The sequence below is a fragment of the Lactuca sativa genome, chromosome 7 (genome assembly GCF_002870075.4).
Source record: "Lactuca sativa cultivar Salinas chromosome 7, Lsat_Salinas_v11, whole genome shotgun sequence".
Classification (NCBI taxonomy): Eukaryota; Viridiplantae; Streptophyta; class Magnoliopsida; order Asterales; family Asteraceae; genus Lactuca; species Lactuca sativa.
The window spans coordinates 95,609,621-95,627,415 of NC_056629.2; positions in this window are offsets into that span (position 1 = coordinate 95,609,621).

A 17,795-nucleotide genomic window follows, 5' to 3' on the forward strand; every position below is an offset into this window, starting at 1 on the left:
AAATAGCAAAGCAAAAATATTGATTACCGTTGACTTTCATGATAATGGAAAAAAAAGTAATGTCCTCTAGGGTAATTAACAAATGATAAAAAAAGATAAGAAAAGAAGGATGATAAAGCGATAATGTTGGAAAGAAATATTATCGGGGATGTTATATTTACCCGGTGAAAACCAAACAGGCTATATTTATTAAGTTAAAACGACACGTTTTAAAGGTTTAGTACCTACGTTTAGGTAGTGTTGTAATATATATATATATATATATATATATATATATATATATATATATATATATATATATATATATATATATATATATATATATAAGTTCAATTGAGAAAATAAAAAAGGTATAGAATGAGGGAATCATTCTCAGTCACTCATTTATTTTTGTCGCAAAAACCTTCGTTGTACCAGCGGAAATGGATAAGCAATACACATGTGTTTCCAACAAAACATGTTTCCTTAAAATATGCTAATCATTACCTTAATATATACAAAAACATAGTTTTTTTCGTTTTTTTTAATTTCAAAAAGGCTATTTTTATTGAAAAATGATTTTAAATATACCAAAATTCATGATTTTTTATTCTCTACAAATAGACATCCATATTGATATACTTTTAAGATAAAATAAAAAAAATTATTTTTTTATATTTTCAGCTATCGTTATTAATAAGTGAATAAAAATGCATTAGATTTTTGCTACAGTACATTCGTTATCCACTTATGAATAAAAATATATAATTAATTTTTTTTATAGTTTTAAGTATCATTTATACTACTTATTCATATATGAATAACAAATTAGCTGTAACAAAAATCTGATAAATTTTTTATTCATATATGAATATAAAATATGACGACAACTAATACACGTTTTATTCATATATAAATATAATATATGACGAAAGATTATGTAAAAAATAAATTTTAAGTAAGAAAACTTTATTACGTGTCATATTCATATATGAACGATACATAACTATAAAAAAAAATTAAGCATAGGTTTTATTCATAAGTGAATAACGAATGTACTGTAATAAAAATCTGATAAATTTTTATTCACTTATGAATAACGAGAGCTAAAACTCTAAAAAAAATTATTTTATCTTAAAACTATATCAATATTGATGTCTATTTATAGAGAATAATGAATTTTGATTTATTTAAAACAATTTTTCGATAAAAATGGCTTTCTAAAAATTAAAAATAAAAAAATAAAAAAAATAAAAAAAACTATGTTTTTGTGTATATTAAGGTAATGATTAGCATAGTTTAAGGAAATATGTTTGATTGGAAAACACATGTTTATTCGTTATTCATTTCCGACACTTATGAGTGTTGAATACATGGAATGTAAAATGCCTAACCGAGCTCTTGGTACTATGGCCACCAAGGTTGAGCCTGCATGAGGTAGTTAACTTTATGAGTCTCTGATTATCTTGGGAGTTTTCTCCCTAAGGTCTTTCCAAGCTAATGGTAGGTTGGTCTTTGCCAGTTCCTTGCTGGTGGTTGATCATGTCTCTGATTCGGGGTAGGGAGTATCAATCCTTGAGGATGGGTTTGTTTGGCTTATTCGTAGTCAGTGGTACCTATGACAGTTTCGTCTTTCTCCCCTTATGAGTTAGACAGGTGCTTCCTGTGGTTAGGGACTGGGTCTGATGTTTCCTTTACATAATATGCCGATCTTATGATCAGACACTATTTGTTCTTGTGACCGTGCTAAGTGGCATCGGGTGTTTGGTCATTGAGGTGGTTCCAAGAGTCGGGGTGATTCTATCTCCGCTTAGCACATGGTTGGGGTTTTCTAAGAGATTTTGGGAATCTCTGGAGGAATGCTGGAAGCCTTCTGGATTCCTTCTTATGACCTTTGCTCCTTGATTTTCCATCTTTGTTGGGGCTAGGGAAGGGCGTGGTATTTCTTATGCCAGAACTTAGGCGTCTGGTTGATAGGGATTTCGTCGTTATCGACTGAAAGGGTTTTGTTATTCGGTTGAGCAAGACGAAAGTCTATTTGTAGAGCTCGAGGTTTGTAAAATGAAAATCAAGCCTGTCTGTGTCAACTGATGACATTGGACTCCTTGTTGTTACGTTGATTTGAGGAGTATTGGTTGCTAGGAATGACAGGGTGTTTTAATTTCATGCTCCTATCGTTACTTGTTTTGTTTTTGTTGTTACTGTTGGGTTTATCTCGTTTCTGCTTGTTAGGTGTTCTAGTGTTCGTGTTCTTATCGTTGCTAGTTTCGTTTTCGTTGTTACCATTGGGTCTATCTCGCTTCTGCTTGTTAGGTGTTCTTGGCGACACGAGGGTGCTGTTATAAGGAAAGGGAATTTGTAATCTTAATTCTGCCAGATCCTTTCATTATAGATGGATGTGACCTAACCGCATATACTTAGGATTTTAAAAGGTAATTGACTGTGGGGTTCTATCCCAATCAACATTCAGACCAGGGACAGGAAAGTGATGCGGGATCGCACGCGCTTAGTTTATGGAATCCTAACTATATACGATACTAACGTTCATAGGGAACCATCATGGTCCATTAGTGAGGATCCATAGCTTCCAGTGATTTACAGGATTGGCTCTAACGAGAAAATAGTTTTTGGATTATATTTTTAATTGACAAAAACTTTTGTGATAGTTCGATGCTTAAGTTTATCGTGGAACATACCAAATGTTGCGGTAGGGTTCCTTGTCGTCTCTTCCTGTCTAGTTGTCAACTCCCTCGTTAGTCATCTATGTTGGACAATTTCTCTTGAAATGTCCTGTTGCACCGCACTTGTGACAAACTGGTCTTACTTCTAGGTTGAGGGGTGGGGCGACGCATGGGGCCGGGGCCCTATAGTAGCGGGAGGTGTGTCCCATCTTGTTGCATCTTCTGCAACGAAATTTACGACAGGCTCCCCGATGATGGTATTTGCACTTGTTGCAGGGTGGATGGTTCCTAAGGTACGGTTGTATCGATGTGGAAGGGTTAGGGTTGGTTGGGGTAGGGACTGATCCCGCTTGTAGCCTTTTAGTAAGCCTCTGAGTTGAACTTCCTTCTTTTTCGTTTCCGATCTTTTGTTTCTTGTTCTTAGATTTAGGTTTTTGAGTGCATTTGTGAGTTGTTCTTCGTTGGTTTTCGTGGTTGTTGTTATGGTTGAAATTACTGACACTGCTTCCAACTTTGTTTGTGTTGTTGGCATTGAAGTATGCCATGGCGGCTATCACAACGGCTATTACAGTGGCTTGGAAAGTGGCGGAGTCTATTCATAGGACCGGTGCATAGTTGGGGTACCGGTTGTCTTTACGAGAAGACATAACTCTGTTGCACACAAAAGGTAAGCTCGTAAGTACTCGCAATTAGTTTTAAATAAGTTTACTCGTATAATCTTAACATACTGGTGTTAATTGAGTCAACCTACATCCCCATGATGCAATTATGGTGTTGAGTGAAAACATATATTGCATGGCGTTAAGTCCGCCAAAATAGCACATAGTTAGCGGTATAGTTAACGGATTTGGTTGTATGGATTCTTGAAGGGTGTACTCCTCTTGCTTTACTACTACTGGTTGCGATTAAGGGCATTACGAACCTAAGGCGAGTAGTGGGGTGATTCTCTTTTGGCGCACAAAGTGCTTGGTCTCCAAATGACCATTTCCTCTTTTAAAGAGTTCACATGGTCTACATAGTTTTCTGGTCCTACTGGTGGGTTTCGTAAGGCATTTGGAATGGTGTTCTTGTTATTCGTTGGGGATCTGATTTACATTCCCATATATCAGGCTTTGCTTATGGTCTCCATTATGACAGAGGCTTGGAAATCGGGAGTCACTTTGGGTTACTTGTGGCCTAGACAGAGGTGATGTCTGATTTGTGAGGGTGTTGGCTATGGGAGTTCGGTGCACATCAATTGTGGATCAGATTGTCTTTCGGGGAGATACGCCCTAAATGGGATAGGAGCCAATTTCTCACCTTGTTTTTGCGTGGGTATCGTTTTGTTTTTAGGTATGTTCACTCTAGGAGTACTTATATGGGGTATTTATGTATCTGGGAAGAGAATCGTGAAAGGGTCTCTGATCTACTATCAATTAGGTGGAGCTTCGTCAAGGGTTTCCTTGGCGTTTTTATCCTTGCTAGGTTCTTAGTCGGAATCCTCCTTTCATAATTCATCTCTCAGAGTTCCTTAGGATCCACTTATGGATTTTCCTCTTGGACTTCTTTTGGTCTCTTCTTGCCCCATCCACAATCACCGGGACATGGTAGTAGAATTCTTGGCAAGGGATTTCAACTACGTCGTTGGTGCAAGATCTGCAGCACGAGATATACAGGGGGTAGTTTAGGCGTGAGGGGGGTTTATAGTATCCTAAAATACTCCTATAGTATTTTAAACTTGATGTTCATATTCTAGTATTCTCTTGTACGCATAGTCGGTAGGTTTTAGGTTTGTCGCAACACCATCATCACTCCCAAGCACATGTTGGTCATACCTCAAATAAATGTAGTTGATCAGGCCATATTACCCCAGATATGATTACATAACTGGCCAAGTTTGACTGTAGTGCTCAACCATTAGTTACTTTTGGTTTCTTCTCGTTATGATATTGGATTAGTAATTATGTATACTTTTATAAAATACTTATCTTCTTAAAGTATACTTTTAGGCAGAGTTTGTTTTAGTCTCATTGTATTTATAGTTGTATATCTTGTATGGCTAGATATACCAGTTCACTATAAACAATGCTCTGATACCAATCTGTCACACCCCCGGGCTAGACGGCGGAAACGTCCGAAGGCAGGTGACTTCATTTTCCAATATCATAACAATTGAATATAAATGAAACAGGGAAATCCAAACATCATACATTGAAATAACAAACTTACATGGTTTACATATTGTATTTGTTCATCGAGTTACACAAAAGATATATAAATAGAAAAATTCCAAACTACAGCTAAAGAGTCCAGCATCTGCGCCCCTGGTTACGTGCTTACTGGATTCCTGAGAATACAAGTCGTTTTGAAAAGCGTCAACTAAAAAGTTGGTGAGTTCATAAGCATTTTTTGTATAAAATCGTTTAAACTTGTTTAGAATCGTTCTCATTGCACTTTCAGAAATCCGATATTTTCTTTGAAATCGTTTGAAGTCTTGCCTTGAAAATCATGGATATATGTGTGTATGTCATCGCTTTTGTTAATCCTTGTAAGGAGTGATTTTGAAAAGTAGTGTGATTTGTAAAAGTGAGGTGTGTATGAAAATAGTCCTTTTTGAATAGTAATAGTCAATCGTTTAATTTAAAATCTCAAATTTTCAAAAGGAAAATATGATTGAGAATCTTGTTCCTCCTATCGAGTAAAATTGAGTGTGCGTTCTAGTTTATCGTTATCGAAATCGTAGAAAATTTGTTTTCTCCAGAAAATCCTATATTTTCTGTTATAAAATATTTGAAATTCTAGTTCCAACTATGTATGTGTGTAGGTTGGTTTATCGTTTTCAAAATCGTTTATAAACGTTTCCCATAGAGTCCTATGCTTTTTAATTTGTAAAAATAGCAGTATTTCGACCCAATACTTGTTAGGAGAAGGAGTCAACATGGCAATTGTGGGCGTTCTATGCAATAAAAAAGGACAGTCAACACAAAAAATGCGGACCATCACCTATCACGTGTAGGATAGTCGACACAACATGCCAAAATTTATTTATGATGTTCTCCTTACATAAATTTCTAGTTATTATAACATATTCTAGTGAGTCGTTATAACTATACTAATCTGACGGAGTTCCTGTCTTGGCGTTTCTCAGACGCCCTCAGTTCGGAAAAGACATTTGTCACCCTAGACTAGCCTGTCTAGCTGTAGCGAATAGCGAAGGTGCGGGGTGTCAACCCCATATATATCTATACACAAATTTCCACTCCCCCTCTAGGAGACTCTAGCTATAACTCCTTACAGGACTTAGACGTACACTAATATTTTTATATTTAGGTACTTTTGAGATTTGTCTGACTAGAATACTAACAACCCTTTAAGCAATCGTTAGAGATCCATTATTTGTTAGATAAATAATGAAATCCGTACTTATTGAATAGAAATATCGTTCTCGTTCCATATCATTGATTGTGCTCGTTAACTAGGTGCTCGTGTTCGTTCTTTTTCGTGTATTGAAAAACAAGTCGTTTTAAATAAAGAGAAAAAGTGTCAAGTTATAATTTGTATAAATTTATAACTGCCGGTTATGACACACATTTTCTATTTCATGACATATAAAACATTACTTATGTTGTTGGAGGTTTTACGACAACAGTTTATGACATGCAAATATTTCTATCATAAAGGCTCTATTTGTGTATTTTCTTGGCGCAAAACTTTTATATTGAATATTTATAAGATACTCCCTGATAGTTTGAAAAATAGTCACAAAGTTTCCAGTTTCGAAAAGTCACTAGAAATAGTGTCAACTTATCAAGATCCTTATTTATAAGTTTTATCTCTAGACATGAGAGCATAGATAAATGGGTTAAGTTTGACACAACCAATAGTTGGGAGGCTCTTTTGTTCACAAAGTATCTTCTATTTCTTATGAAGTCATGAAATCTTACGTTCATGAGGATATTATTAAAAATATAATTTATTAACATTTCACACACACATACAAACATACGTATACATGTAATTATTCAAGTATTTAGGCAAGATTTGACTTGTACTCTCCTCCAAAAACATTAAAATATTGAAAAAGGTGGGGTATGAAGCTCACCTTGAGTTGGTTGAGGAGATGTTTGGAGTTATGGAGTGAAGATCTCAAGCTTAAACTCTTGGCTTGGATGAGGAACTTCCCTATGAGGAAGGTTATCTTTAAGGTGTTCATCACATATTGTAAAGTCCAAAAATCGGATCTACCAATGATCAAAGACAAATAGCAACCACACAATACGAAATAATAAGCAAAGAAAGAACAAACCAAGCTTGCATACGCTTCATAGTCTTAAAACGTCTGATACAACTTGGTAGAACTCGAAAATACGAAAGGCATCAACAACCTAAAACATCTGACACAATTACCTATTTATAGCCTTATGACCGTGAGGAGTTTATGGCCGTAAGGAGTTTACGGCCGTAAACTCTAGTACAACCGCAAACTTTAAACAAAAATGTTTTTCATACACAACCCCTATCACTAACTATTATACCTAGACCAAACCATTATACATGGCCTTTCAATCTCCCCCTTGGTTTGGACTAGCCTAAGGTCACCCCTTGTTGACAATCATAACGTCCATTTGTCCCATGGCTCCGTTCCACATACGCTTGCTCAAAATTTCAGCCACCATTGTCATGTACACTTTAGCACCTTCTTCATAGATGTCTTCAACAACTTTAATCTGAAAGTTGTTGTGATAGTGAATATCCCATTTCTTGAACTACAACAAGTCTCTGCGATCATACAACCTGATGCACCCATTCTTAAGCTTTATGACAGCACCAGAAGTATTTTCATCAAAAACCCAGCACTCCAATGAGCTAAGAGCCCCGTCTGGATAGCCTTGTAGCACCGAAAACTGCTTGACTTGTTTTGTTGCGGGCCACATCACTACCTGCAACGGCTTGTCAGTGGACGGTTCCAAAACATCTGAATGTTCAAATATGACAGATTCTGCTATTGGCATAGATGGAAATCCCTTCTTCACTTGATCATCAAGGAAATGTTTAAACTTAGTGACCTGTGAATTGTTCATCAAATTAATGAACGGAGCTTGAGATAACTCTATCAGATCGATCCTTGTAAATGACCCAAAAGCATGAATGTCTTTGTACAACTCAGAATTACCGCTCTTGCGAATGACAATCCACATCCTAAGGGGGTCATCGAATCCCCAAGAGGCAACTCCCGATTTGTCTCCAAACGTATCTCGGAACCTAACCAATTCAAGATCAGTAACAGTGATTAACAGTTTGCCTCGAGAAGCATTCAGATTAGAGTTCCTCTTAAACAACAATTGTCCTTTCTTCACTTCTTCTTCTTGACCACGACGAATGATATCTGTAATATGTGGAGCCAAAGGAGGTTCATCAACACCACGATCAGCAGTACCAGAAGACTGACCGACTGGTAGGTCAACTGGGAAAGCTTGTACGTGAAGATTGATCCTTTGTTCTTCAACTGACGTTTGATATTTGTCTCCAAGGTCGACTTCAAGTTTCTTCTTCAGTTCAAAGTAGCTTAAAGTTAGCAGATTAAAATGATCTTGCAAGTCGGAAATCTGCTTAGTCTTCAGGTGTTTATCATTTTTGAGCTTGGCCACTTGTACTCCAAGATTAGATTTATCTGATTGTAACTTAGAGACTTGAATACTAAGGTTAATATTCTCAGCACGAAGTTCCGCTACCTGAATATCTAACTCAATATTCTTCTGGCTTAGAACTGAAATCTCCTTTTGCAAACCAAAGAGAGTGAGATTTTCACCCCTAGCACCACCTTCTTCAATTGAAACACCTTTTCCTCGAGGGTCTGGCGATAGAAGTTGTTCTTTAGCCATGTGCAGCGCCAACCTTTCAGAAGCAGCATCTCGATTATACCTTGGAACTGAGAAACCAGGCGGTGCAGAGGGAGCAGCAACATTAAATGTTGACCTTGGACCTGTAGGAAACATCTTGGTGGTTGTGAGTCTAGTGGTAGCAGTAGTGATAGGAGGGGTAGGAAGACCACTAATCAAGCTTGCAATTAGCTCAAATTGCCTCACATCTAGTCTTTGTCTTTTAGATTGAGGTTGGTCAGAATCTGGGGTAAATACACTCATAAATGGTTCAGATGTAGGAGAAGTGGATACAGGAGGGGAACACCCTATAACCATCTCCATGGGAATTGAAGCAGACACCATTTGCTTTGATGTTGGAGTTTGAGTTTCAAACATTTTGCTTGACTTCCTAGTCTCGGTTGTTTACAGAACAACGTCATCGACATTGTTGAAAATCGTGTCAAGGTTTTCATGCGACACAATGTTTACACTGCTGGCCAAGGAAGCCGCAATGTCATCACGATCAAAACCTGTTAAATCAAGATCACTGAACGAATCATTTCTTTCTTCACCGACATGCATCTCCGCACCATCTTGATCATGGCTCAACTCCTTTTCATGTTTTGAGGCGATTTGAGCGTTAGGAGTTGGTGTGTCATCCTTTTCGGTTCCTTCATCCTCTCATATGTCAATAACAATGTTATTCGGAGTCGATTTTTCAACAGATGCTTGCTCTGACGAGGTTTGTTCAGACGAATCGTATGACTCCGTCGGTTCATCCAATTCTGTAAACTTGCCAAACTTCTCTAAAGGATACAGTCCTTGAAAGATAACCTTGCCTTTACGATTTTGTTTGATGAGTCCCACCGTGTGGGGACCCAAGGACTTCATATCAAGTGTCTCTCCCTCCTTCCTTACATTAGGAAACTGAATGTTGATGAACATTTGAATAAAGCGAGGATACAGCAGAAAAGTATCCCGGGTAGAGGCTCTGATGTTAATAACAAATTCATCCAAGATGAACTTTGAGAAGTTGAATCTTACGCCAGCAACAACAGATACCAGTGCACCAGTTGTGCGCTGAGAAATTTCATCGGCTCCATACTTTTGTCCGAAATGCAGCTAACAAAAACGTGTGCTAAGAACCTCCAGTATGGATGCAGTAACTTCTTCAGTGTCGGCGGAAAAGTTCCCTCATAGCTCATTCTGCGTAGAATTCGTTGAGCGTCTTCGATTTCAATTTCCGTTGGGAAATTGGGTTGATCGTCAATGAGCAATGCCTCGCGAATGAAGCCTTCATCAATCACAATCTCTTGTCCCTGAACTTTGGCCTTCACAGTAAAGTTGCCATCATCATCCATGTTCGTTTTAGCAGTCGCCCAAAACTCGCGAATCAGATTTTGATACACGACTGGATTGACCGTGATCGCAGATGCTAAACAACATTCCCGCAACCGATGGATCATCGAGCGCATATCAGAGTGAATTGTTGGAGGGTCTGCAAGCACGATTGCAAGGTTGTGCATGTCTGCAAATTTCAAATTCGTCATTTTCTGCACTCAAACACGAACCGTAAGAAAACTTAAACAAAATTTTATTTTGACCCAAAAATTATTTTAATTAAAAATATGATCAAAAAAATTTTATTAAAAAAAATGAGTTGAAAAAACAGGTTTACGGCCGAAATAACAATAAATCTAGAATTTTGTTTTTTAAAACGAACGACAGCAAACTCTTAGTTCTTGGGCCGTAAACTCGAAGTTTACGGCCTAAGGACCTTTTAGCAAACTCATCACATCGAAATTCCTTATTTTTTTAATTCATTTTCGAGGCAGTAAACAGATTGTTCCTAGGTCGTAAACACCGAGTTTACGGCCGATGAACATTTAATCGAAAAAAACCACGAAACACATACCTACACGACGAATTGATGTATAACACTTAGATATATGCAAATGTAGGGATTAGTCGCATCAAAATAAATTCAAAACAAGTCCAAACAGAGGTCAAACGGAGTTTACGGCCGTAAGCTCCGTCGAAGACTTTTTTTGCATTTTCCGATTAAATGGCTCGGTGAAAATCAAAACAAAACACATATTTGTGATCTAGAAGTGATTACCTTTGAGATGGTATAAGCGGTTTTTCGAAAATCAAAGAAATTTTTTTTGAGCTTTTGAGAGGGTTTAGACGGAATTTGCGGCCGGAGTCTCGTGAACGAGGAGATTCCGGCAGTGAACTCCCTTTTACCCATTTCACCCTCACTTACCCTCTTACCTGATAACTACCCAGTATTTTCAACTTCCAACACAAAAAAAAAAAAAAAAAAAAAACTTTGAGAATTAATTTGAAAATAATTTAGAAAATAAATAAAACAAAATAAAAATAAAAATTAAAACTAACGAAACAAAATTTGATTGCTAGAAAAAAATAAAACGAAATTAAAAATAAAACTAAAACAGTAAAAATAATAAAAATAAAAGTAAAACAAAAATAAAATAAAATTTAAAAATAAAAATTAAAAATTAAAAAAATTAAAAATTAAAATTAAGATTTTAAAAGTAAAAATAAAATTCAAATAAAATAATTTGACAAAACAAAAATTAACCACTATAACTTTTGTGATGCTTGGATCAAAGTTGTTGGACAAACTTATTCCACTTGTCGGTACCCTTATCTTCACATCTTCGTCTGATCGATTGCCAGTATTGTGGTCCACTTAAACACAAAAATTTTTGACAGTTTTGGACATTTTACCAATGACAAGATTCAGGCATATATCTAATTGTAAATTTCTGTTATTATGATAAATCCTAAATCTTAACTAAATTTACCTTATGACCATTTAACTGACTACAACCAGGGATATTGTTGTCCACCTAAATCGAGCAGCGAGATCTACAGACAACCTGTATGTGTTCAATTTTTAAGTGTACCAGAACGTGTTTTCCATTTCCTGATATGCCCCAGCCATCAAGAACTTCCAGAGTACTCCTTACACCAGGTGAGCAGACAACCATTCATAGAGAAGATAGATTCAGAATTCAATAACTTATCACTTTAGAGGGGTTGAGAAGTAGAAAGTTGCATATGCTGTGTACCAGGTCGGATTTGAAGTCACGCAAAGGAGACAGCATATGGCTAACAGATAGGAGGAATTTCATAGATATCACATGCAGAGAGATAGAGTTGCATATGTTGTAATCCAGGTCGGATCTCTTCCAATCACGCAATGGGTGCAGCATATGACTAAAAGTAGGAGAGAAAGAAAATGATATTCTACAGACCTAATTTATCGGAATTTAACAGTCGCCCCATCCAACCAGAATTAAGGACAGAATCCGCACATCGAGAAAAAGTGACTCCACGGTTCCAGATACGGGTTATTTAATGTGACCGGTAGATTCCCATGTATATCTCCCTGCTCAACCTATCCGAGCGTCGTGACGTCAGGTTAAACGAATCTAACTAGGTCAAAGTTTGTTAAGTCCTTAAATTCATTAGGTTCAACTTTTCCTAGTCAAGTCCATTTAAAATCTTTCGTGCCTACCAGCACATCGAGTACAGAGCGTAGACGATTCAACTTAGCTACGTTATGCCGATTCAGATTGCCCGTTATCACTTGCTGATTTCATTTCCTATCACAATACCTACAACCGAAGCTGTCAACAATAATTTTTCAATTTTCTGAACAGAAATGACACTATTTTTGGATTTTTAATTTTTGGATTTTTTTTGTTGTTTTTGGATTATTATATTTATCCCCCTAAATTTGTGCATGGGTGAGAATACGAAATAAAAAAAATAAAAAATGCGCAAATTTAAACCATCCTAAAACAAGAAATCAAAATGAAAATAAATAAAAATTAAGAATAAAACAAATTAAGAAAAGAAACATAAAAAAACTTAATCCTCAAAACGTATCATTTTCAGAAATCCCACAAGCACATCGAAGCGAGCTTTGTTAAATGGCTTTGTGAACAAATCTGCCACATTATTATCAGTGTGGACCTGTTCTAGCCGGATTAAAGATCGTTCATAACAGTCTCTGATAAAGTGAATTTTAATGTCGATGTGCTTGGTTTTAGAGTGTTGGACTGGGTTTTTAGCAATTTGAATTGCCGCTTCATTGTCACAATAGATAGGGGTTTCAAAGTAATTCAAACCGTAGTCCAACAATTGATGTTGGATCCAGATAACTTGAGAGCAGCAAGCTGATGCAGCAACATATTCCGCCTATGCTGTTGAAGTCGAGACAGTGTGCTGCTTCTTGCATTGCCATGAAACTAATCTGTCACCTAGGTATTGACATCCTCCTAAAGCTGATTTCCTGTCAAGCTCACAGCCTCCATAATTACTATCAGTAAAAGCATAAAGATCAAATTCAGAATTCTTCGGATACCAAAGACCCAATTTAGGGCTTCCTTTGATATACCGAAAAATTCTTTTGACAGCAATAAGATGAGAAAGTTTAGGATTAGCCTGATAGCGTGCGCATTGACAAACTGCAAACATAATGTCAGGTCGACTTGCAGTAAGATACATCAGCGATCCGATCATCGATCGATAAAGAGTTTGATCTACGGACTCGCCCTCAGGATCTGGAGTCAGAAGAGGTCGTTCAGCCATCGGTGTAGACGCAGATTTAGCATCGTGAAGCGCGAACTTCTCTAGAATATCCTCCACATACTTGGCTTGATGTAGCAAGATTCCGGTTGAATTCTGTTTAACCTGAAGCCCCAAAAACATGGTCATTTCTCCCAAAGAACTCATTTCGAATCGTTTCTTCATTACACTTTCAAACTCCTTGCAAAGTTGTTGACTGGTTGATCCAAAGATGATGTCGTCGACGTATATTTGTATGAGTATCTGGTCCTTGTTGACGTGCTTTATGAACAAGGTTTGATCGATAGTGTCGCGAGAGTAACCATGTTCGGGCAAATGCTTTGTTAGGGTCGCATACCATGCTCTACGAGCTTGATGCAGCCCATACAACGCCTTGTCCAACATGTAGACATGATTAGGATACTTCGAGTCAACAAAACCAGGGGGTTGATCAACGTAGATTTCTTCCTTCACCTTGCCATACAAGAAGGCAGTCTTGACATCCATTTGAAAGACGGTAAAGTTCATATAAGAAGCATACGCTAGGAAGATACGAATAGCTTCCAGGCGAGCTACTGGAGCATAAACTTCAATGTAGTCAAGGCCCTCGACTTGTCGAAACCCACGAACTACCAATCGAGCTTTGTTTCGCACAATAACCCCTGAATCATCTTGCTTGTTGCGATAGACCCATCGTGTGTCAAGAGACTTCTTGACCTTCGGTAACTCAACTAACTTCCAAACACCGAGTTTTTCAAATTGGTGCAATTCCTCATGCATTGCATCCACCCAGCTAGGTTCGTTTAGAGCCATTTCTACATTCTTGGGCTCAATTTGAGAAATAAAGCAAGAGTACAGACATATATTCACGTCTCCACTTTGACTTCTAATTTTAACACCATCATCTAGCTGGCCAATGACGTTTTCAATCGGATGATCGCGTTGAACCCTTGAAGGTATTTCTTGGCTGATGTCATTGAGAGAAACAAGAAGAGTGTGAATGTTGATACCTCCTTAATTTGCTGGTTGAGCAGCACCAGATGGTTCTGCGACATACTCATCTGCAATAAGATCAGGAAAGAGTAATTCCATAAAGGTTGAAGAGATAGCGGAAGCATCATTTGGAATGAACTCTTTCTCTGTAGATATGTGAGGTGTCATTTCAGCATCAGAAGAATCAGTATGGATAGATTGAGGACTATCATGTTCCAAGAACGGCCTCCCTTGAGGAGTAGCAGAGGACTCTCCCGAAGATGTTGCAGAAGACTCCCCCTCAGGTGCAGCAGAAGGCTCCCCCTCAGGTGCAGCAAGAGATCCTCCCTTATGCGAACCAGAGGACTCTCCCTCAAGTGAAGCTTTAGCTTTCCCTTTCGATGAAGCAGAGGATTTAGATACAGGCTTGTACATAACTTCTTCGTCTTCATCTTCAAAGATACTCTTCCAGTGCAAATCAGTTCTAGACATATCACTTGAATACACGTTTAAGGATTTGAAAAGTGACGTGTAATCAAACAACCAGTCCGGACCCACTCTTGCATCTGTCTCATTCTCTTCCAACCAACGCACATCATAGGACAATCTGTTTTGGTTTTCTTATTGTAGACTCTATAGGCAGTGCGAGCAACATACCCTACAAAATAACAGTCATCGGCTTTGGCATTAAACATCGTGTTGGCATCTAGGTGAAGAAGGGTGCAAGGACAGCCAAATACGCGGAAATGACTGACTGATGGCTTGTGTCCATAGTAAATTTCATACGGAGTTTTCATTTTAGCTTTGTTGATTAGCACTCGATTCTGAACGTAACAAGTAGTGTTTATCGCCTCAGCCCAGAAGAAAACTGGCAGCTTTGAGTCACACAGCATCGTTCTTGCAGCGTCTTTTAGTGTTATGTTCCGCCTTTCAGCAACACCATTTTGTTGAGGTGTATGAGCTGAACTAAATTGACGCAAGATACCCTTTTTAGCGCAGAAATGATTGAGAACATAATTCTTAAACTCTGTTCCATTATCGGTACGAAGCGCCTTCACCCGATTGTTGGTCTGATTCTCAACCAGCACAATGAACTTCTTAATCAATTCAGTGACGCCAGCTTTGTTGGATAGAAAGAAAACCCACGTAAATCGAGAGAAATCATCAATCACAACCAGACAGTAAGAGCTTCTGTTGATGCTAAGAACATTCACTGGACTGAACAAATCCATATGAAGTAATTGAAGAACCTGACTAATTGAGTTGACCTGTTTTGGCAAGCGCGGCTTTCGATGATGCTTTCCTTGAGCGCACGACACACATTTCTCAAACGTAATAAAGTCCTTGACGGGCAACCCACGGACCATCTCATTCTTCGCAAGACGATTTAGATTCTTAGCGTTAGCATGACCTAATCTTCGGTGCCACAGCATTGCAGTTTGCTCAGAGATCTTGGAGAATAGACACGTAACTTGTTATGGAAGATTGTTATTCATGTCAATGATTTAGGCGTTCCCATCCCTTTTCGATTTTACGAGAATCCATTCTTCTGGGATGACAAAGCTTGGCTTTAGAATCATGCATTCCTTGTCAGTGAAATGTGTAGAATAGCCCTTGTCACAGATCTGAGAAACGCTTAACAGACTATGTTTCAAATCGGGAGCGAAATTCACGTTTTCGAAACTTAAAACTCCATTTGATACGGTTCCTCTTTGAGTGATCTTACCACCATCTCCACCCGCAAAAGAGACATATCCCCCATTAAATAATTGAATGTTGTGCAATTGGGCGATATCTCCCGTCATATGCCGGGAACAGCCACTGTCGACGAACCAGGGTCTGACGACATTTCCCGGCAACTGTCCCTGCAAAATGTGCGGGTTTAATTAGATTTGGGCACCCAGGTCATGATCTTCCTAGGTGATCCCGATGCCTTTTCAGATTTATTACATTTAAACTTTTCTGAGGACACAGATGATGTATTGGGAGCAGGTTTGGGCAACCATTTATAATTAGGTTTTCTAAATGTCCCAGTTGATTTAGTCATTGATTGCTTGACAGTCTGCTCAAAACATGTGTGACTTCTACCAGAGTTGGTTGAAGACCCACTGCTGCTTCGTGACGAGCTTGACCTTGGCTTGGCTGTGCTTGTTTTCGGCGGACTGCCTGGGACAGGGTGATTAAAAACCTTTTTGTGTCTTTGAAAAACAGCCCGTTTTCTATTTCGTTCATCTGCCCAATCATCATTTCGAGAACGACTTCTAGAGGAGTTTTGTATTTAAAGACCTTCCTCTGAACTCGTTCTCCCCTCTTGGAAGATTATAACTCACAAACATACGATTTAGACAATTTCTAGCAATATGACCACTAGTGCCACAATTAAAACAAATCTGCTTGTTATTTTTAGAACTTGTACTGCACTGATCAGATTTGTTTTCCCTACCAACACCCTTGCTTCTCTCACAAGAACAAGCAACATTATTAGGTTGTGAGGCAAGTGAGGGTGCTATGATAGTGGAGGGTTGTGAGACTAGTGGTGTTTCAACATCCTTATCACAAACATTCAAATTGTCAACCAAATTGTTCAAAACTGTATCAGACATTTGACAACCACTTAAAACAGTATCAGAAGTAACAACCACGGTATCAGAAGAAACAAAAACAATATCAGAAGAATCAAAAACACCACAAGAACTATTGTCACTTAAAACATTTGAAAAAGAATTGTCTTTATTTTAAACGAAAACTTCAGGTTTGGACTCAGTTTTATATTCAGACACAGATCCTTCAACTTCGTGATGTGACTGATTCAAGGATTGATCTGCAGGAGAAGTAGAAATGTTAGTATTTTCAACATTAATAAATCCTCCCGAAACAAAACCATAAGATTTGCCATAAACCATAACTGATTCATTAGCAATCTCTTCTTTGGACAGTGGCTTACTCAGATATGAATGATTAAAAGGAGGTGGCACATTATTATCTCCTAGACCTTTTGATTGATTTTTCTTAAATTTCATGCTGTGATCTATCATATTTGCAACTACCTCACTTGAATGATCATATTTCCTAACATCAAGCTTGGCAGTTTCAAATTTGCCACTTAAAGATTCAATTTCAGCCACTAATTCTGCGTTTTGTTTTACTACATAATCATAGTTTTCACATTTATTACTGTAGTCCTCCTGGAGTTTCCTAAAGTTCTTAATTTTTTATTCTAGTTGAGCCTTAAGAGGTTTCTGACCTTTTCTAAGTTGATACCCTTCATATCTAAGGTCTTCTACATCCCTTTTTAATTTGTCATTTAGTTCACGAAGGATTTTAAGGCTTTCTAATTTGCTTTCTAAAGTTTCAATTTTCTCATGTAGGGTTTTTACATAATCAATACAAGCCTAAGAGCATGATGGGAGACTTACCTCGGATGAATTAGGTTCATGAGAAGAGGATACCATCAAGGCAAACCGTAGCTTCATCACACTGTCCTCAGCTGCAACAATCCCTGTTGGAGTGTCATCGCTTACCTGTGCCAGGTGAGCATTTTTTGGTCCAGATATGTTGAGAGCTTGTATCTGATCTTCCCAGTCGAAAGATTGTGCAACCATAGCCTTCTCATTGTTCGCTTGACCACTGCTTCGGCTGTTCCCAACTGCAACCATTGTTCTGTCATTATTAACTCTTCTATCGGGATGTGGGCAATCACGAGCAAAATGCCCTGGCTCGT